This window comes from Columba livia, chromosome 2 (genome assembly GCF_036013475.1).
Source record: "Columba livia isolate bColLiv1 breed racing homer chromosome 2, bColLiv1.pat.W.v2, whole genome shotgun sequence".
Lineage (NCBI taxonomy): Eukaryota > Metazoa > Chordata > Aves > Columbiformes > Columbidae > Columba > Columba livia.
Window position 1 is genome coordinate 42733481 of NC_088603.1, and position 23246 is coordinate 42756726.

Here is a 23246-nt window from a genome sequence, read left to right on the forward strand (position 1 = left end):
AAAAAGCCGCCAAGCAAAGAGAGACAGCGATATTTATAGAAAATCGCCATGGATTAACGTTCAAATCAAGTGGGAAACACTGATGTTAAAATAAAGTTATTTCAGCACCTTTGTCCCTACAGAGGGAAGATAACTCAGTGAACTTTCAGAATATTGGAACACCACAATCTCTCTTCTAAGCTCTTTCCATCAAGGAAAAAATGTTCTGATGACACTGGCTGTGTGTCGAATGCAGTTTTTAAGAAAGACTTAAGAGTGATTTAAACAGCTACTTCCCTGTACTTGGGTGTTGAATACCCTACGGGCACTTGGAAATTTCCATGCATGATGATGGACAAATTTGCCTCGACACTCCTCAGTATTAAGTGTTTTCCTTCCAAAAGCATTCAAGTTATCTCAGACAACTCAAATGAGAAATCAACCACTGCCTCCTGTACGATATGAAAAGAACTTGTTTCTAAAAATGTGATTTTCTTTTTAAGTCTTTTCCCTCAACAGCTTCAAAGCAGGAAACCCACAAGTTAGGTTAGCAAAGCCTTTTTTGGCATAAACTCCTCAAGGTGTTTAAAAAATGGAGAGGGTAAGCTCATGAGGAGAATCATCCACTAACACGCTGTACACGTAGACCAAGGATGACCATCTGCTAACATACTGTGGTGCACTCAGACCAAGAATCTCTTGCTAGTCATCTCTCCATAAAGTCTGCAAAGAGATTTCTTTGACTAAATATTTGAATAAATATTGAAAAAAGAACACCTGTGGGGGAAAAAAAAATAAATAAAAAAAAAACGAAAGCAAAGTAATGAAGTACCAGGTCTTCACTTTTGAAATGCTAGTTCCTGGCTCTGTAAGGAAATGTGTGTTGTACAGGAGGAGCTCACTGCAAATAATTTTTCCTGTCATATACTGTGAAAGCTGAAAAATTATCTGTATTAGCTGCAATGCACAAAAACACGGACAACAAAGTTTTAACTGTTCCCAGGCAGGTACTGCCCAGACCTCAGGGCCCCAGCAGATTCTGTTGCATCTGCTCAGCACAAAACATGACAAGGCCTTGACTCCTCATCTCTGTTTCACTTGAGCAAATGTGTTAATAGATCTAATGCCATCTTATTTTCTCACTTTAGTTCGACAGAAGGCGACCAGACAACGAGTGTGAGGTCATTTTGGAAAAAGGAGGACTGCTGAGGTAAGGGTCACTGAAGAGGCAAGGTGCAAGAGTTCAGGATCTTGCCTTCTGGGAAAACTGAAGTTTGCACTCTCATTTCTACATCTTTACAAATTCCTTGTCACGACTTATATTTCCACTTTTTTAGTCCATTTCTCTTCCTTGCTAGAGATCTTATCTCCCTAGTTTGGTGAATACAGAGAAATGTCCAAAATTTGAAAAAAGACATGTAGTTGTTCTTAGAGAGTCGCAGGTGGAGCACATCATTATTACTGCCCATAATTGTCATATATAATTGCAGTGTCTCCTTCAGAGCTAAGTTCACTTTCTTCTCTGGAATAGGGGCTCAAAGTTGCTGTAACCTGTGCTGCTGCAGCTGGACAGCCATAGGGGACAATGCAAAGACCTATGCTTTTAAGTTCTCAGAAGGTTGCCATTAGAGTTGCATGGGAGCTGTCACGGCATTTACTTCTCTAACAGGGTCCTCCAGGAGGATGAATCTCCTTATTCTAAGGTCACTTTTTGACAATAGATTTGCCTCAGCTAATAATTTACCATCAGATCAAAACACGTAAGCTGAACAATCTTCAGCCATCTGCAACAAATTCTTCTTAGTTTTACTCCTTGTTTTGCTTCTGACATCTTTGCTCAATCTGAGTTCCAGTACATCTAGGTGTGTGCCCAGAAGAGAAAGCTCTACAGCCTTGTCGCCAGATGCAGTGGAAAAGTCAAATTTGATTCTTTCACTGCCGTATTGACGGTTACTGATTTGATCTGAAAGGGGCAGACTGGGTCAGTGTGTGCTACCTGAGCATCCAGGACTCTCTGTTCTAAATCCAAAACAACCTTGTAGAAAAGGAAAGACTTCTGAGTGCGGCCATCATCTTCCATGTGCAAATACTCACCATCCCATGAGCAGCAGAATAAGACTGGCCATTTTGTAAGAGTGCCAAAAAGACAGAAGGCCATCTGGTGCTATAGACTAATCTAACAGCACTGAAGTCAATATGGCTCAGTTGGTATACAGTACATAAGGCTCTCTTACAGACAGATTAGTCCCCATAGTCAGGAGAGACTGGACATTACATTAGCTGCACTAGAGAAGCAAACACTAATGACATGTGAGAGACAAGCTGGCAATGTGGCCCTCAGAATGAGCAGAGAGTAGGAAGCTGATCACAGATAGGTTTGTTCAGGATTAAGAATTTTGGAAAAGAAAGTGGCTGAATGTATTGGACTCAGATGCAAACTGGTGTAAATTCCTGCCTGGCATGCATAAAATGTGCTATCATGTGTACAGGTAGCCTGCAAGCCCATAAAGTTGTTATGCAGATAATATGGAGAGAAAGGAAGGAAACAGTGAGATTCAAATGGGAAGAGTAAAAGGCTGGTGCCAACATACGCAGTCACACCGGCATGATCCAGTGCCTCAGTGGTCTGCTGTGTTCATTGCATTAAATGTGATAGTACCATATGCTTAGACAAACATGCAGTCCTGAAAGACAGTACACTTATACACACAGAATGTCACTTTCCTACTGGCAAGGCAGGATCAGCTACCATGCTTGAGGGCTGAAGGACAGTCAGTGTTGCACATGCAGTTCGGTAGAAGTGTATGAAGTCATCCAGTGAACTGCATACCAACAATTTGCATTCAATAGCTGCTAAATTATTTGCATTGGTGACCATAAAATACTTAGAATATAATGGGATCTATACAGTATGAGTCCTGCAAGGGAGTTAATTTGTGATAATTCATTGTGGAAGTCAGTAGTAGAGTAGGTAACAGAGAAGGCTGATGTAATTTAAGAAGGTCTCAAAGTGCCTTTGTTCAAACCCATCATAAAACACAACTAAAGAAGCGAAGCAGGCAAAGAGGTGAAGAAGGAGGAGACAAAATAGTTGAACAGATCAAAAATGGTGAAGCAATAAGAAACAAAAAGAAAGAAAAACGGTTGCTATGGCACAAGGTTATCCGTGATGTGCCACAAGGTTCCATCCACAGACATCTGTTGCTTATCAACTATCTGGAAAGATTTTGCTGGCATTCCAAAATTATTTAAGTTGATCAAGACCAGAGAAACTGTGAAAAACTTTGGAGCCCTTAAGCAAGTTGAGTGAATAGCAAATATGATGGAGATGAAACCAAATGCTGGCAAATCTCTTTAGCACACTTTAAAGGATATCACTGGAACTGCTCCTGGGTTCTAAACTGATTGTGTTTCAGAAAAAGACTCAACAAACACTGTACATAGATCAAAAAAGACATTACTCATGAAGAAGTGGTGGTGGAAAAAGTAAGCAGTTACTTAGCTATGCACAAAATAGAATGGTAATCGAACAGAAACATAACAATGTACGTCTGTGTATTGTAACTTAGCTAACTAAATAAATCACTTGTCAGCTGAAACACTGTGCACAATTTTAATTATCCCTATCAAAAAGGAGACAAAAGAATTAGCTGAGATAAAAATTAGCAGAAACACACTGAAAGGCCCTTCTGTATTTGCCTTAGACAGTAGGCAAGTAAATGGGGACACAAGAAAAGAATCACAATAATAAGTAACATGATCTCAGTACAAGAACTAGGGAGTATTCACTGAACCCAAAATTCGGTGGCAAGAGGAAACTCTTTTTCAAACAAAACAAAATTATATATAATTATAATGTTGAATATGCAATGACAGATAATTCTTTCTGGGACATATATCAAGCATCAATTAGAGCTTTTGGAAGCACACTCTTCTACACAGACAACCAGCTCCCCAGCAATATACTGCCAGGCTTCTTGCACTTTCTTTGACATAACCAGTACTAGCTACTGTTCAAGGTAGGGCAATAGGCCTTGGATCTGATTTATTCCAGACAATTCTACAGCTAATTACTGGAATAAAAATGATTAGTACTGTACAGAGTGCATCTTGTCATTGAAGCTATCTCTTGAATTATTTTATTTTAAAACTTTGCTGCTTGATCTGTTTCCAACTGTTTTTAACTGGAAATAAAAAGAAGGAAACTAGTAGCATAGAACCGTTTTCTGTCTCATGATATTTCTAATTTTTGTAGAAGAAGTGTTGTAAATTTGCTTTTCCCTCATAGGGGTTTGAGTAGGGCAGATGTAGATCATAACAAATGTTTCTTTGACCATGAAGTTGTTATTATTGATAGCAGATAGCTATTTACCTGATACATTCACTCACACATGTACTCATAGTTCCCAGTTGGAGTGATAGTTATGAGACCAACCCCACTGTGTACTCAGAAGCAGAGGATCATGCTGAAGAAGCAATGGCTTCTAGGTCATCGTTCAGAAAGTCCTTCAGGGAGTCCTTTGTCTCATGAGGTGTGCATTTCATTCTGTAGTCTCTTCAAGCAGCAACCGCTGCCTTCCAGGCTGTGGTCAAATTTACACAGCCCACTGTTGATGCCAGTGTGGGCTAGTAGCCTTCCAACAGTTCAGCAGAATCTAAGTGCCCTGAGTTTGTTAGTTCTTGCAAATTCAGCATAACTGCTTGCCTCCAGATCTTATCCTAAGGAAACTTTCACATACTGCCTTCTCAGCACTTACTTTTTCCCTTCTTGGCTTGTAGATATTATAGTTAGTATCTAGGGTTAACACAAGTTTATGAGAAGATATTGATTCAATCAATCCTGCCTTGAATTTTATGCCAAGGTTTATGAGTAAAGGCAGTGCAAAGACATTTCTGTCCACCTTCTTATTCCCATGTAGGGGAATTTGCCCACTCCATATGCATTCCTGAAGTGTAGATATAAGCCAGAGTAGAAAAGGATTAACTGAAATGGCAGGAGGGGATGGAGCTATCATAAGCCTTTTTTTCAGGAGAAGTGTCCAAGTTTTCTCTGGAAAGTTGTGTTCATGTCTGTAGTATTAACACTTAAGCAAACAGCCTGTTGTACAGCATATCTTATACCTCAGCTTCTTGCAGTCACATCTTCAGGGCACTTTTCTGTGAAACAGTGTATAAAAGGATATTGGTCATACCACACACACCCACGTAGCACATTCAACAGTTCTCATCCTTGCTCCACAAATACAGTACAAAGAATAACAGAGCTATCAAGAGGTATTCATGCTACTGATCTTTGCCAAGAGCTTGGGGTTTATGTTGTGCCCTGCTTCAAATATGGCTGCATTTATTGAGACCTACAAAGAGGGGAAGATCTTGGTTAAATTTTACATTAAATCGTGGAATAATTTACATTGCCTAAGGGCCAATCTAAAAGTTGCCTAAAGGATCAACACTTAGATCAGACCTGACTTATAAGTTTGATTAGGTTGCTCAGGGCTTTGACCAGTCACATTCTGAATATCACCAAGGACGGAGCTTCCACGATTGGTCTGAGTCCCTATTCCAGTGTTTGCCCACCCTCACTATGACCTTCTTGACAGCCTTCTACAACATATGTTTCTATAATCATCATTCTGACCCTGACCCTTCGCTGGATTTGTGCCTGCATGTCACAGAATCACAGCATAGCTGAGGTTGGAAGTGATCTCTGAAGGTCCAATGCTTATGCTCAAGCAGGGCCACCTGGAGCTGGTGGCCCAGGACCATGTCCAGACAGCTTTTGAATATCTCCAAGGATGGAGACACCACAACCTCTGTGGGCAGCCCATGTCAGTGCTCACTCTCATAACAAAAAAATGATTCCTTATGTTCAGAAGGACCCTCCTGTTTTTCAGTAGGTGCCCATTGTCTCTTGTCCTGTCCCTGGGTACCACTGCAAAGAGCCTGGCTCTGTATCCATTCCACCTTCCCTTCAGGTATTTGTATACATTGGTAAGATCCCTCATATATGTTGGTAAAATGCATACCTTACCAAAGTATAGACGCCCCCCAATATGTCAATATTTTTCTTGTACAACAGCACCTCAAACTGGACATAGATTTCCAGAAGTGATCTCACAGGTACCAAATAGTGGGGAACGGTAATTTTCCTCAGCCGGCTGCCCGTCATTTTACTAATGCAGTATGTGGTCAGCCTTCATCAGCACACTGTTGACTCATGGTTAAGGACCAGGTATCATATGAGCACTTATATGTGTGACCACCTAGACACTCATAACATGGTGAGAACACCAAAATTTTCCACTATTAAAACCGAACAAATATATCCTATGCTATGTGCAAATTTGCAGAGGTATGTTAATCAGGCAAGATTAATCTTTTTTTTAAGGTGCTCCAAATTGTGTATCATGATTTGTGTAAAATTGAATGCATAGATGTACACCAAAGCACAGGGCATTTCATCTCTCTGATCTTTTGTTATATTCTTTTAGCTATTAAGTCAACAGATATGTAACATTTTCTTCCAGCATGTGTTATAACCACTGGCTCCCGGTTCTTTCAATTCTTACCAAGAAACCGAAGTGCATATTTCATCCTGTCAGTGCTGACATTAATCAGTGGGTGCCACTGTGCACCAGACGTAAGTAATAGAAACAGATAAAAAAGAAGAGCAGAAAATTCAGCAACCTAGTCAAAATGCTTTTCCATATTTTTAAGAGTAAAACCTTTTCTGTAACTGCTAGCAAAGACAATGGTCAGCAAGATGAGATCCTCAAATGGTGAGCATTTAAATTGAAATAGATCTCATTATATTTATTTTCATTTCTATTTTATGATTTTAACTGGATTTGCAGAAAATAAAAATATAGGCATCTGTGTGCTTTTTGCTTCACAGATTTCATATACTCCCAGCACAGGTCACTTCAAATATGGGCAAAATTCAAGGAGTGAAAAAATGTCACATTTAATTAGGACTACCAAGACAGCAGTGGTGAGGTACACTCTTCCGAAGTTGTTGAGACAAAATTGTATGCATTTCATATTGCTTAAAAAAGGCTATATTCTGAGCTAGATTGGTATGAATCCAGAGCACTCCACTGGAGTTATGCTGGTGTAAACCTGGAGAGACTGAAATCCAGGTTTGTCCCAAAGCATGCCTTTCAATCTGTAATTTTCTGGAGAGTAGGTTCTCAAACAGCATACACTGGAATAAAGAACCAAGTAATTCCAGCACCATCAGCAGAGTTATTTGTGATACATAACTACAGGAATGAAACCAGAATCCTGTCCTCAGAATTACAAATATTCCTGCTGAGTCTCTTTTCTTGGGATGGAAACAGATGGTAGATGCATCAAGGCCAGATTTTAATCTCAGCTGCAATCATGTAAATCTGAAGTTGTTTTGCTGAAGTATTCGCAGGGGCTTGTTTTCACAATAGAAAGTGGTCAGTGGCTTAAGGTATTCCCAGTCCCTGGCTTCTTTTCATTGGCATGCTGTCCCCTCAGGGATTCGGGTTAAAATAAAACAATTAATAAAACATGACTTTTCCAACTTGGATCAGTTCCCTGATTTAATCCACGAAACTGACTCCCAGCCACTCGCACCAGCACAACTTGGAGGGTGATGTCCCATGACAAACACCAGAGCAACTGGGACAGAAATACTATTTAGTCAACAAACATGAAACTTCAGCCTCGGGAGGCTACCCATGATCTGAGAACTAACAAAGTGATGTAAAGCAAGAGTTCAGTCTAAGAAAGAGAGAGAACAAGTTAGAGGTTACTTTGAGAAGTCAGAGGTTTCTAAATTGTATACACCTGATGAAATTTGCTATGGCCTAGAGCTCATAGGGAACTGGATAAAGTAATTTAAAGCTATTAGCAATTATTTTTATAACCTCAAAGATACAAGAGGTTCTAAAAGGCTAGAAATAGGTAACTACCACACTAGTTTGCACAGGAAGAAAGAGGAGCTGATAATAATTTTAACCCAACATATGTGTAGGCAGGTAGTGGGCAGCACAGCCACACTTTGTCCCACACATCTGGCCATCTCCCTACTGTTAGCACTGGCTTTTTGCAGCTGTGTGGTAAGCAGGTCAAGCAACCAATTTGCCTGAAAACTTTTCCCACCTCCCTCTCTACCCCTTTCCTCCCAGCTCTGCTGGATCAAACACTTAATTTTACTTGGCGTGTGGCTGTGTGGACACCAATGCCACACAAGGAAAAAGGAACAAGTAAATTATGTGAAAGGAGGGAAACAGCACAGCCCAAGCTTATTTGGGTAACATAACTTCACGACCATACCCAACAGCTGGCCAGCCTAACTCAGCTCAACAAATAATCACATATTTATAAGCCCAGGGTCTAATAAAGAGAAAAGCAATAGCTAGGGTACATTTGTTAAGATCAAATCAGGGCAGGTCAATCTAATTTCCATCTATTACAAGTAACAGGCCCTTAGCAAGGACAGAAGTGGCACCTGTGCTACAATTATCTTCACTTACATTCTGACACTGTTTTCTGTGACAATCTTGTAAGTCAGGTAGGGTAACATGCCTTGGACAACTAACTTGCTAGACGGGCATGCTTACATGCTAGTTCTCTGTGACGGAAGCTGTAATGTAAAAAAGATGAATCTACACACGAAATATGGACAGAGTAAAATGAAAATACCACCATCAACATAGCAGAGCCATTTCCACTTCAACATATGGGAGCAGTATTTCAATATAGTCAGGAGCTAGAAGTAACAGAGTTTTTCTTTATACTACTTTCATTTGTGACAGAGACATAATGACTAACAACTGACAGAGTTACACTTCCTGTGTTTGGCCAACTAACGTTTCTTTTTTCTTGGCCTGTAATTCAACCATCTTAGAACTATGCCCTTTCTGGTATTGCTTCCTTGTCACTGGGATTGTATCAATCACATCCCAAGGGAATCCGGTAGGAAAGAAACAAAAAGGGCCAACATAGAAGTAGGACTTCTGTTTCTTCCACAATAACCTCATGTTTTAAGCAATACAGGAACTGACATACCCACTGGAGTCTACTTCTGTTAAAAGCAGCTATATACTTGGCTATACAGAAAAGTACTTATACTTTATGGTTTAAATAAGACTTTTAAACTATTCTGTTATTTTTAAGTATTTTAACACATGTCTTTCTTACAAATAGGCAGGCTTTTTCTATTTTAATTTAAAAGAGAAGTTGTGATTGCTATTTTGATATGGAGGTTTAGTTCTTTTCATCACATTTCCAAAATATCTGAGGATATTTTATATAAATGATAAGTAATACCATCCATTTAAACCTAGAGTAAACTCAAAGATTTTTCTAATCACTATATTAGAAACTCTTATCTCTGGAAATGAAGAACATCTTCTGGAGTTGAAATATGTGTTGCAAATCTGTGATTTGAGTTTGATTATTTCTGCTTTTTATGTTTCTCAAAGGAATGTCAAAGAATGTCTGTTCTTGTAGCACTTAATTTTCTTTCTCTCAAATAATTCCCCATAGTCTTTCTGTATTAAGCAAAATGAAAGTTCAGTTTATTTTTGTTTCCTTGTTAAATCATCAGTTAAAGTTCAACTTATTTAATATGGCTTTGGTCAATCAGTCATTTTCATTCCCTATATTTTGTTCTATCTTGATTGTTAGGTGGCATATAAGTCATATTTGACTTCAGCACTATTTAAAGCTGTAGCTATTTCATGTGAATCACTTGTGAGTCTGCTACATTTAAGCATTTTGCATATTAAAGGCAGCTACATTTAAGGGTTTTTTTAACATAAATATCCCCACAGTGACAGTGGAATATTCGAAGCCCCATTGTACATTAAAAAACAGAGATGATTTAAAACTGACCCGGATATCACAACTTGTTTAACCCATCAGAAACTGAGTGTTCTAGCTACTTTTCCGCCTGGTTCCTCTGATAAATGCAGTGATCTGCAAGAGTATTATCATAACACAAAACAATTGGGAGTAGCTATAATTATTGTGCCTAAGAAAAAGATCCTCTCAAAGCTTCCACAAACGGTATACGGACAAGCAGATCTAACAGGAAGGCCAATGGCATCCTGGGGTATATTAGAAGGGGGGTGGTTAGTAGGTCGAGAGAGGTTCTCCTTCCCCTCTACTCTGCCTTGGTGAGACCACATCTGGAATATTGTGTCCAGTTCTGGGCCCCTCAGTTCAAGGAGGACAGGGAACTGCTGGAGAGGGTCCAGCGTAGGGCAACGAAGATGATTAAGGGAGTGGAGCATCTCCCTTATGAGGAAAGGCTGAGGGAGCTGGGGCTCTTCAGCTTCGAGAAGAGGAGACTGAAAGGTGAGCTTATTAATGTTTACAGATATGTAAAGGGTGAGTGTCACGAGGATGGAGCCAGGCTCTTCTCAGTGACAACCAATGGTAGGACAAGGGGTAATGGGTACAAACTGGAACACAAAAGGTTCCACTTAAATTTGAGAAGAAACTTCTTCACAGTGAGGGTGACAGAGCACCGGAACAGGCTGCCCAGGGAGGTTGTGGAATCTCCTGCTCTGGAGACATTCAAAACCCACCTGGACACCTTCCTGTGTAACCTCATCTAGGTGTTCCTGCTCCGGCAGGGGGATTGGACTAGATGATCTTCGAGGTCCCTTCCAATCCCTGACATTCTGTGATTCTGTGGTTCTGTGTTAAGTAAACTCACATATTAACAGCTGAATACATGTATCCTTGTACCTTTGTGTTGGATCTGTGTTAATCTTTGAAGTGGGACCAGCTACAAGATAAGAGGTAACTTAGCCAAAGAGATTTCCACCAGCTCTGTAAATGTGCTGCTAAATATCTCCCAGATATATAAAAGCTTTGTAAAATAACATGTTTTTATATTGTACTCATGATATACTTAGAAGAGAGACTGTGAGTGACAGCATATCCTATTAGTCACATGAAATGTATTCAAACTGCTTTGCCTATAAAACCAGTATGTCCCTGCCAGTTCATCATTTACCAAGCAGCCTTCTCGCTGGGGCTGCTTTCTTAGGTCTGAGTCATTTGCTGTGGGTGAAGTTTTGCATATGAAAGTAACTCCAATATCAGAAAAAAAAAAGTTTCCAACATGAAAACCCCAAATAAGTAATATGTACCATTCTTTTCAAAATACCCAGTTAATTTTTAGCTGGTGCACACTACTTTGTGTGATGTAAACCAAATTAATACAATGCCCGTCAATCCCATAGTGATTTTGTACTGCAAAATGATACTCTTCAGTTATAGCAGCTACATGAAAAGAGTTTTCTTTACTATTCAATTTTGTACTGGTGTGTGTGGATGAGGAACCAAATCCTTTCTGAGTATCACTTCACATCACCTGTTTTTGCCGTGCACATACTTGTGAGCTGAAACCTAGAAAAACATTTGGAAACCAGAACTACGGTAGCAAAACTCCCTGTTTATTTATGCCCACAGTGCACAGAGCCTGCAAGTCCTTCCCATGGCACAGCTGTGAGCACGGTCTGCAAACCCCTTCCATTTCCATGGATCAGAATCCACACAGGAGACCCATGGGAGAGCGAGCTCTGACTTTCTCACAGCATGGGATCTCTGCCACAGCTGCATGGCAAGGAAACAGAAACAACACACGGAGCTGACAAAAGGTGTGTCAATTCCAGGTAAGAAGCACAGTTCTATATTGATGTTCTGCAGCCACAGCCACAACAAAGCACGATTGTCACAAGGATGTCCAAGTGCACTCATGGCGTCTGCTTTTCCAAGGGCAAAAACCAGCGTGAAACCCAGCTCCCGCTAAAGTCAGCTGGAGCTTTGGTACTGACTTAACAGAATCAGCTAGAACATCTTCTCTGTCACAGGTTAGCATGGAGGATCAGGAGCTTTAAGCCTCTGCCATCTCTCCAGACTTCATTCAGCAAGAAGCTAGAGCCAGGCTCAGGAAGAACTGCAGCTGCAGCATGCAGCTGGCGCTCACACACAGCAATTTTGCACTCCGTTCACTGACAACCTAAAGAGATCAATTCAGTAAAACATTACTCACCAATTACGTTGGTTTCCAAGGAATTTACTTGGAAAATGCACAAACTGCAGCACCACTTGGTCAAGCCACTGGCTCTTCAGGTCACAAAGCTCTCTTTTTCCCTTTACCAGTGCTGCTAATTCTATGTTGCATTAGTAAAAGCAAAACAATTTTCTGAACAGTTTTCTAACCATGAATGTGCCTTTAACTGATGCCAGCAGAACTGCTATTTCCCATTTGCAAGGTAATATGAAGTTTACTGATAAACATTTTACCTTACATTATCACATCACACAAATCTCCCATGAAATACCATGTTTTAGCAGAGTCATGTTTAGGAATGCCAGGATTTCCCCCCCACAACAGTTTTTTTCCTGTTAACTGGCCTATACAATACAGTATTTTTTTAATCCTGTAATTTCTGGTGTCTCCTGCAGATGAAGAGCGTGAGCACACTGCTGGTTTTATGTTGCCTGAAGCCACATCAAAATAATTAACAATTATGTTGCACTCAGCAATTATACTGCACTGTATACTCTACAAGGGCTGTGCAAACATTAATTTAGGCTTCACGAACCTCAGTTTTTACAGCTTAAATCAGGTCATGTCTGCTTAGCACTCTGAATGTAGACCTTCCCTCCTGCCCCATCAAATCCCAGAAGTTCAGAAGGGAATTATTTGACAGATCCAATTGATGGTGCTATCCAGAAAAAGAGGAAACAGTTTCAGAATGCAAACTTTCAGAAGACTAAAAAGGCTCTCATTTTCATGGAGTTATACTGAGAGTGTTTTGTCAATGTCACTTTTAAAAGATTCTTGAAACAGTAAGAACCATTTTTCATATGGGAAACCACCAACAAACATTAAAAACAAAATACAAATAAAACACAAATTGTTATTAAAATGTGTGAAAAAGAAACACCCCCCCCGAAAAACAAACAAACAAACAAACAAACTGAATACAGAGAGGAGGAGGGAAGGCAATTTACTTCATTGATTCAGTGTGTGCAGGTGACCAAAAAGGCCAACAGCATCCTGGCTTGTATTAGCAATAATGTGGCCAGCAGGACTAGAGAAGTGATCGTTCCCCTGTACTCGGCCCTGGTGAGGCCCCACCTCGAATCCTGTGTTCAGTTTTGGGTCCCTCATGACAAGAAAGACTTTGAGGTGCTGGAAACAGTTCAGAGGAGGGTGACAAGGATGGTGAGGGGCCTGGAGCACAAGTCTGATGAGGAACGGCTGAGGGAACTGGGGCTGTTCAGCCTGGAGAAAAGGAGGCTGAGTCAGGGAGACCTTGTCGCTGTCTACAACTCCCTGAAAGGAGGTTGTAGCATGGAGGGGGTTGGTCTCTTCTACCAAGTTGCAAATGGTAGGACAAGAGGAAATGGCCTCAAGTTGCATCGGGGGAGGTTCAGATTGGATAAAAGGAAACATTTCTTCATGGAAAGGGTTGTCAGGCATTGGAACAGGCTGCTCAGGGAAGTGGTGGAATCATCATCCCTGGAGGTGTTTAAAAGATGTAGAGATGTGGTGCTTAGGGACATGGTTTAGTGGTGGACCTGGCAGTGCTAGGTGCAGTTGGACTCAGTGATCTTAAAGGCCTTTTCCAACCAAATGATTCTATGATTCCTGAGCACCATTGACAAGTTGCAGATATGCTGATACCAGCACCATCAGGTGACCTCTTTCATGTGGAGTACAATACCAATATCTGAACCACCGCTGAGTTCCCTCATAATTTTGGATAGTGATGTCAATGGAAACAGTAATATTAATTATCTTATTAGTGAGTTGTTGGGGTTTTTTTGTTTATTTTGTTTTGTTATGTTTTGTTTTGTTTTCCACCCGAGTTCTTCCACAATTCAAAATGATACAAACACAATGATGGGAAAATGCAGTGTTATTTCTAAAGCCTACCCACAAAATCAACCCAATGGATTTTAAATAAACATATTTTTAAATTTATCACAAGAAATTTCAGATTTTGCCTTAATTAGTAATTCAGACTGCTGGTAATGTTTCTCTCCAGTTACTCATGTTTACCACACAGAGCAACATGTGCCAGTCTCCACATACCTAATGTCATAAACTTTGATCAAAAACAAAATGGCTAAGAAAGTGGCCAGTTCTGTTACTGTCATTAGATCTCCAAGCTGATATTGCATTGAGATTAATGGGATATCTCAGAGATGCAATTGCAAGATTGCAGAAGGGTAAAGGATCTTCATTACAACATTTGGTATATTTGGTTTCTGTTTGTGCCTCCAGATGACTCCACACAGTTCTAGAACTGCCCAGATTTTAAGCTGATGAGGATCACATAAAACTGGAAAAGAAGATGGAATTTCATAGTTTTTCTTTCTAACTATATGATCGGGTTCTCAGTTATTCCAACAGGGTTTAATGTGAATGAGACTGAAATCCTTACAGTTGATTTTTGCTTTAATGAAAACCTAAATTCTGGAGCACAGATGGCAGTTGAAAAAAAAGGAAGAAAAAGAAACAGCAGGACAACCTACTGTAAGGCAAGTCACTCCAGTCCTTGGATGCAGTAATTTTAAAGTGTTTTCCAATACTGCTATATATTATTAACAGTTCAACTGTACCAGGAAACATGACTAATAAACAGCTTTTATGTGAAGTGAATACTTTTCAAACTGCCCCTTAAAATGAAGACTTCTATGCAGACACAATTTCTTATGGCTTCTGGTGCATATCGTATGGCTCATTTAATTCCATCCATATAGTTTTATTTTGTCATATACTTTATTTTATTAAAAACAAAACTGACTTAAAACACCAGGCACATAATTTTGCCTCTTTTGAAAATTTGAAATAAGAGGTGAGAAATTCTGCCATTCATACTCGGCTGTTATGCTTTGCAAACTTTCAGAATCCAGTTTTTGCTTTGCTTCAAAAGCCAGACTTGTCCAAACCACTTGCAATCATGAAGTTTTCCAGACACACAGGTTGGAAAACTAAAGTGCTTTTAACAGCTGCGTCCCAAGTTCAGAATGTAGGTTTCTGCATGCTTTGTTAGCCCTGAGGAGGGAAACAGGGACTTCAACATTTTGGCCACGTCTTCCACTGTTTGCCTTTTAATGTCACAGCGGCTGCTGCTGCTGCTAAGGATGACATCTGAAGTTGACATCAGGCATTGGGGAGATAGAACAGACTTTCAATATCTGCGCTCAGTCACTGGGAGAAAATGCCTTGACAAGAGCCATCACACACGGAGATAATCTTCTCCTCCTCAACCTTCCATCGCCTTCTCCTGCAAACACCGTAAAGCTTCAGAGGAAGGCAGGCTAATGAGTCACCCCTGAGCCCCACTTTTAATTCATTTATGGGCTGCCTTAGGGGAGTCCTTCCACACGCACAACTGATAATGTAAATAAATCATTTCTGTTTTGCAAAAGAGTCATATTTATTGAAGTCATTCTAAATATTGTAAGCAAGCAACCACATAGTGACATTTCTCATTCTTTCTGACCGAAAGGCTGCCTACATCAAAGGAAGAAAACATTAACAGAAAGAGATAGTGGTAGCCCTGTAACCCACTTTAGTTAAAGGGAGACCTACCACATGATCATCTTTACTGCCCTATACTTATGTGAAAATGCAGTCAATACAAAGCTTCCTGAGGCACAGAAGTTCTCAGAGAGCTTGATGCTGCAATCCTTATGTCTGTTAGACAGAATCTACCTGCCTGATTCACCTGCTTGCAAAGGATCAAGTAATTTGTATCTGAGTCTTGTTCAACATAGGAGCTGCTAGACCCTGATCAAGCTTTAATTTTTTAATTATAAAACTTGATTAAAAACTAAAAAAGCAACCACTGTAAAATGGCTGGATTTGCTAATGTTATCTCTTGTTTAACCACATTCAGTGTCAGTATTATATAAAGCCTATCTGAGTTGGAAGGCTTCCTAGTATTTCTGTAAAATATTAAACACTTCAGCAACATAACAATGCTCATTCTAATAAGAATGATCTGAGTTAGGCACATGAAGGAGTAAGAAAAATGAGTTTTTGCAGCAGTATGCCGAGCATATGCTCCATCCTCTCTAAAAAGCCATTGTGCAGGCTATTTGGTGGGGCAGGCTGCTGGATTTGGTGTTGATGGATGCAACAGATTTATTTGCTTTCAAATTTATGTCAGCTGCAGCAAAACAAAGAAGTATGTCAGTATTTTAAATTACCCATCTTTTTCCATTGTCAAAAAGTGTTTCAGCATTAGTCAAAGTCCTCTGAGATTCTTTTATACTTCTCAATTCATCTATCCCTCTTCAGTATGCACACATGTATTTCCAGCCAGGACAGGTACACAGTTCCGCCTCATGTCATTCAGTCTAAAAATCCAACATTTGGTGATAAGCCAAAGAGACTTTTTCTTTTTTCCTTTTTCCAGAGGGAACTCTAGTTTTCTTTTGAGAGAGAAGAGGAATGAGAGGGGAATCCCAGAAATTCCCCTCCCATTAGCTCTGTGCTTGAAGTATTATTAACACTTTCACTTTCTCACTCCTACTCTCACCATTTGAATCTGGGTCATAACAGCATGCCTGCCCTTCAGTACCCTGAGTGGGTGGTTGTTTTGGCTGGCGCTAAGGCATGCTTGCTTTGTGACACAGAGTGCCCTTATGGTGACACATACCTGCCCTTTTCAGTTGCATTTGATACTTTTTTTTTTTTTTTTAATCCTCTCCTTTATTATAAAAAACAGAATAGAGAGTGGAATTTGTGTTACTCAGTATTCATATTGTTTTAACAATGTGTGAAAGGAAACCCCACAAAATATTTTAGTCTATTCTTTTCACAACATTGGATTAGTCCCTACAGCATATTTTTTTTTTCCCTTTCCAAAACCTTTTTTCTTACTAAATACAGTAATACATGTCCTACTCCTAAATACTGCAATGTAAGCCTGAAGTCTCAGGTTGGGCCTCTAGTACTGTAGTCTTCAAATCCCAAATGAAGATTCTGAAGAGCTAGAATTAAATTATAGTAGAAATACATTCAGTTAGTGTCAGGCTGTCTATCTGAAGAAAGTGTCAGACCTGTAAGAACTTCAGTATGAAAACAAAAAAGGGATCAAACAGATATGTGAAGGAAATGCAATCTTCAAACTTCCCTGTTAGCAGAACAACAAAGGAAAGGTTTAAGAGATGTGCAGCAGAATGGGAATGACACCTGTAGGTTTACGCCTTTCCAGACTCTTCGTTGTGGTGCCTCTTTCTAGCGTCTTCAAGGGGTGGAAAGAGTCTGTGAACAAGTAAATCCAGACTCTTAGAAAAGGAGCAGAAAAATGAGATGCTGTTTTTCCAAACTAAGTCATCTAACTTTCTGAGTATGATTCTAATGAAGATAAAGAGAGATTATTTGACATGGTTCCCAGTTATTGTGAAATGGTCATTAACTAATTGTCAAAGCTTCTAAACAGGTGCTATTTTAAAATTTCTCTAAAATCAGTACCAACGACTTGTTCATAGCAGTTCACACCTATTTTTTTAGCTAATATATCGTGTAAAGACTAATTATTGCTTGTGTAGTTATTATATACAATATTCAAACATAATACTAAAATTATATAAATATATGTATACTGTTTGCTTTTACTACTGTCGTCACAAAGCAAACGCAACATTTGCAACCTGGGTAATTAGCACCAGGGCTGTTCTTTCTAAATTGCAAGTGAGTATCTCTATGCCGTCCTCCTTCTTTGCACCCAATTAAGGCTAATGCATACTGCCCTACAAGAATTTGCAAGCTGTACCGAGAAATAATGCAGTGTTAGTTTTGTAATTTAGTGCACAGGGCACATTTGTGCTAAAGCTCTGTAAACTGGGCCCGTGGTCAAAAGGAGCAATTAGCACTTCGTTAGTATGCAATGATGTACTAATCTACACAGTCCCCAAAAGCAATTGTCTGTTCCTTTTGCCCTCGTGCACAAATTTTCTACACTATACACCAGTCTGTCCCTAAAATAGCCCATCACAGCACAGTTGCTGTAAATCAGGTTTCCTGTGATTAGAACCTATACATCAATTAGAATTTATTTATTGGAAAAAAATCATGTTGTACCATTAGTCCCTTTTTCTGTGTTGAGATAGCTGCAGAGTTCTCTGAAAGTCTTAAACAAGTGTAACTGTTCTGTTAAAGAGTAAAAGGCAGTCAAATTTAGGCGACAGAATATTTCCATCTGAACCCTCTCTAAAGGTTGCTCCTTTAGGCTGTTGCAAGCCATGATCTCCAGGAAAATAAGGCTGTTGCTAAAGGTGGCCGGATGGTGAAAATCATGGAAGCTACCAATAACACTGACAACTGCGAGAAACAGTCGACAAAAATCTACTATTCAGTGAGTATTCCACATCCCCCTCTTGTGGCTGATACGTAAAGGATGTGAATCTGTCACAGGTACAAGCTAAATTATCTTTTAATATAGAAGGACTTTGTGATAGGCACCAGAGATGGTCCACCGTGAGGGCTGCAAAAATTAAGGAGGAAAACAAGGCAGCACACTGTCAAGCATCTGAGAGTGACTAGTGCTTGTTGTTAAAGGCCTGCTTTCAAAGGTTATTTTCCAAAAATCAAGCTCATAATAAGATATCTCAGCTGGGGCACCAGCCAAAACACCTTCAGCCCCTAACTCATTTTGGAAAATCTTGGCATCGCAATATGTACCTACCTGTCAAGGGGGCACACACTAAGCATCCTCTCCTCCCTGTATCAGTTGTCCAGATGGAAGCTAAGACTGCAGTTTCAGATTTACCCAGCAAGACTTGACAAGGCTGACAGCATCTACAACAGGGTCACAGTTTCCAAAAGGGGTATAAAAAACTAGGATGTTATCTCCCTTAGAAGAACGGTAAGGCACATAAAGGAGCCACAGCAGCTCCACGATAGCAGAATGTTACACAGCTAGGATTAGTTGAACATACTGTCCAGCTAGGTAATGTGTGAGTTCAATCCCCAAGTTTAAGGAGAAAATAAGAAAGAAAGCCAGTAACCGTAATGAATGAGCCTTCATGGGCACCTCTAAATAAAAAGAAGTTCTGCACAGTCACTGTCCACATAACTGTCTCTGACCTTATGCAACAGAGCTCTTCAGCTCTTCAGACTAAGAGGACAAGAGGTGTGCTTTGGGCTTTGATGGGAGAAAAGGAAGAAAAATAAAAAGGAGGTTTAGGTAGTTGTACGAAGCTGACAGAGCTTTTCTCCTTTCTCATTTCTTTCCTATCACATCTGCCATTGGTATGAATTCTGTTCAAAGAGCTCCTGGTTTCCATTTCCCTTTTTTGATTCCTTCTCTTTGTTTCCAGTGGGAAAGAAAGGAAGAAAAAGGGAATATGAATGAGGAAATGATAAATCAAATCCTACTGCAATTTCTACATTTAATTTTTTTGGGCATAAAAAAATAAAAATTAACATATTTGTAAGAAATGTCTAATAATTCCACACACACCTCCTGCCCCGTTCTCTCACTAAATATTTTATTCACTTCATGGGGACACAGTCAACAATTCTATTGCTTCTGACAAGAAAACTTCACCTCTATGGAACTGGCCCCACAATATTCCCAACATATCTGTCAATACCCACCAAGCAGCCACAGTCATCTTTAGAATGAGAGAGCAACAGGACAGTAATAGACCTGAAAGTGTGCATGTTTTTCCAAATTCGAAGGAAACTAGTCAACACAAGAACAAGCCCTGTGAGAACTGTATTTTTGTCTTAATTAGGGGACCTAAATGCTAGTTTCTCAGAATTTGCTATTGTGGGATCAAAAGCAAAAGTAATTTTAAGAAGTATTATAAATATAATTACATTCACTACTTGTGACACTGTATAAACCAACATACTTCTTCTGATCTTCTCTCCCTTTAACAAGTTAGGAGTCACAGTCTCCCTCAGGGAGATTAAAGAAAGAAATCAGAGATGCTGGTTAGAAATTAGAAATAGTGGTTAAAGAGAGGGAGTCTCTTGTGACTTGGGATGAGACTATTTAGATCACCTGTTAATGTATAGAATAGTCTAACATTGTATAATTTATTAATGAGTCTGTTACACAGCAATATGGATAAGGTCATGTCAACTACTTGTCGTCCTCATTCACTCCCTTGTGCAAGCAGCAGTACCTGATTCATTTGATTTCCTCCATCTGTCTTTCTGTTTTCCCAGTTCATCTCTCCAGGACACCACCTTTTGCAAAGAACGGTTTAAATTTTCTCTGGAAAGGAAATATAGTTGCTTGGATGTTATCCAACGTGCCGAGGCATAAAGAAGATTTCAGAGGTTCTTTGCTTGGTTTGCATTCAAGCTGCAGAAAGGTTTATGCAGCTGTCTGAAATATTTCTAACAGTGCTGAATTAGTTTTCAGTTAGTTCATTTAGCTTTCATCGTCAATGAGTTTTGTAACAGAGCAGTGGTAGGTGAGGAGTAGATAATATGTTAACAAGAAGGCTGTTCCTGTCTCTACTTAGTGTCAGCACCTGCCATTTGGGATTCTCTCCAAAATTTGTGTTCTGTTTGTGACATTACTGAAAAACAATGAAGAGAGTTACTCAATATTCTTGTTCTGCTTGTATATACTTACATTTCTGGACTTAGGAAATTATTAAAGAAAAATAGATGAGCATATAGATGAGCATACAGAACTGTAGATTTTCAGATATACTACCACAGTAGACGGAAATAAGATCCTGCCAAAGATTTAGCATTTGAACAGATTGTTTAGTATGAATGCAGGAAAATTTAAACATTGTGTTCCAAAAATATTTTTTTAAATATGACTTTGCCGAAAATTGTGAATTGCTCATCTGCTTAAATATGAGGGGTTTTTAGAATAAAATAACATATTTTAATATATGTTGTTATCATGCTGTCATAAACATTGGAAATAATTAACACTGGAAGAGTATTAAAAATTTAAACTGTTTCACCATCTGTGCTGTTTGTTTATTTTTCACATTTCATTCAACTTGGACAGTGAAAATAGATTTGTTTGTTTCTCCCTTTCGCTCTCATGTACTAGCATAATGGTTCAGTGTTTCTGCTACCAACACTGCAAGAGTATATTTATACCCAAACTGCCATATCCCAAAATGCTGTTTTCATATAGTTAAAAAAGTTATACATATATAGAAAACCAAACAAAAATAACTTGACTTTATTAAAATGTCTTTGTGATTGGTCCATTGTTTCAGTTTTTGATGTTGATTACTTTTCCCAACATACTACTGGCATATCTGGGCTTATATAGCTGGTGTGTATCTATCAGAGTGTCTTGCCCACCCGATTGTCTCAATTTAAATACACTAGACTCTCCAGCTGCAAAATCACTGAAAATCGAATCAAATTTCAAGATCCAGATTTACCACAGAAAAGAGTGGTTCCAGCTCTGCTATCCTGTTACAATTTTGCTGCTCTGTTGGAATATATCAGGGACGTTCTTCTTCCATATTAAAACGAACAAAAATCTGAAACAACTGAATCCTGAGTTCATGTTTCCTGTCAAAAGAGAGGATATATCCCAAGGCCATTTAATCTCTCGGAATCTGATGGAGGAGCAGCTTCCTGTGAAATCACTTAAATTACAGCATTAAAACCAAAGATAAAGCTGTTTGATTAGCATTAACAGACACCTCCTTTGTTCCATGTTCACAGGCGCAGTGGTTAGAGATGAATGTAGTCTCTAAATTGGAGTAGATTTCATGCATTCCTCATAAAATATTCCCCGAAATATGACACAATCACTCCACATTTATTAATTCCAAGCCTGGATTCAGTGACCCAGAACTCTGGGTTCTCTCAAAGTAAAACAAAATAAAACCAATTTCATATAATGCAACAACTTCATTTGAGATTGTTAGCTTTCTCTACTTTCCCCTTGGTTACACTTCTCCTGGTCAATTTCCAGCAACCATTCCACTTTAATCAGCTCATAAGATGGAGTGTTTTGAATTTCAAGCAAACTTTTTCAGTCTACAGTGAAAGTGGTGGATAAAAAGGGAAAAGTTAAGGTTAAAACCTCTTTGATATCATGGTTCTCTTGTCAATTTGTCCTGTGTGGACCACACAGTGACAAGAGCAAAAACGTCCCTTGCACCCCCCAAATACCATCACAGTGAATCAGGATGACAAGACTTAAGGAATTAAAAAAGAAACAAAAAGAAAAAAAAGAGTCACTTAGGAAGAACATTTAAAAACCTTTACAAATGACAGCTTTGTGAATGTGGTATAGAAATGAACAGGTATAAACAAATTGGGCTTGTCTAGCAAAACAACTTGACCAGATAGACTTGTTTTATCCTTTCATTTGCCCTTGAATTTTGATGAGAGTTCCCTTGCATGCCAATTGCCTGGGATTTGAAAGGTCTGACACACAATATTCATGGTAGTCAGCTTCACTAATAGTTCTCCCCTCTAGTTTTTCAAGGAAAAAAATCACACTTTTTTTGAGACATAATTTCCTTATTCATTTTCTCGGGGGGAGATTAAAATGTTAAGTCCTTTATTCCTTACCTTTGATGAGTCTGGAATGGATTGTGAATGTGAGATTGCAAACTGGCAGAAAGATCTTATTTTGTCTGAATTTTTGAATCAGCCTCTCTTAAAGAGCCTAATCAAACCTGTCACTCTTATGAAGACTGACGTGGCCAACAAGTGTGCTGCTGAACTGCAACCTGCCAGACATAGCAACTCCTGCCATAAACGCATTTGAAAACCTGGGATTTTCTATTGATTCCAACTTGGTTTTGCTATACAGTGACTTCTGTAGCTGGACCACGTCGATATTTCTGTCAGAAAGGTTACACTGCATGTGTTGATCATGTCCAATTTACAAAACGTTGAAGTGACAATAATGAGGTTATTTGAACGTTTATTGTTGAACAGTGAGAAACAATGTATTTACTGATGTCAAGGAGGACTCTACAGGTGCTTAGACACCAGCAAGTGCAGAAGTAATTTATCTATCCTTCCACAAGCCCCTGGGAGGGGCTTTTTCATTCTTAGCTCAAAATAGCCTTAGGCTCAAAAATAAAGGGCAAATACTATTTCAGAAACTGATACTCAGAACTAAGCCGTGCTTTACTACTGTGGAAATTCACACTACAAAATGAGCGATTTTTCTTTTCTTCCTCTCCATAGGGACGGCTTGCAAACACATATTCCCTGGTCCCTCTTGTCTTTCTGAATGTTACACTTTTCCTGCTGCATTCAGCAGCACAGCTTACATTCAGATCAC

General features: G+C 39.3%; 1 long non-coding RNA gene across 2 annotated transcripts in view; it reads right to left on the bottom strand.

Moving 5' to 3' along the window:
• LOC110364770 (uncharacterized) overlaps window positions 1-23246 on the bottom strand; it is a 117423-nt gene that overhangs the window by 37135 nt on the left and 57042 nt on the right. The gene's annotated exons all lie outside the window — the stretch shown is intronic.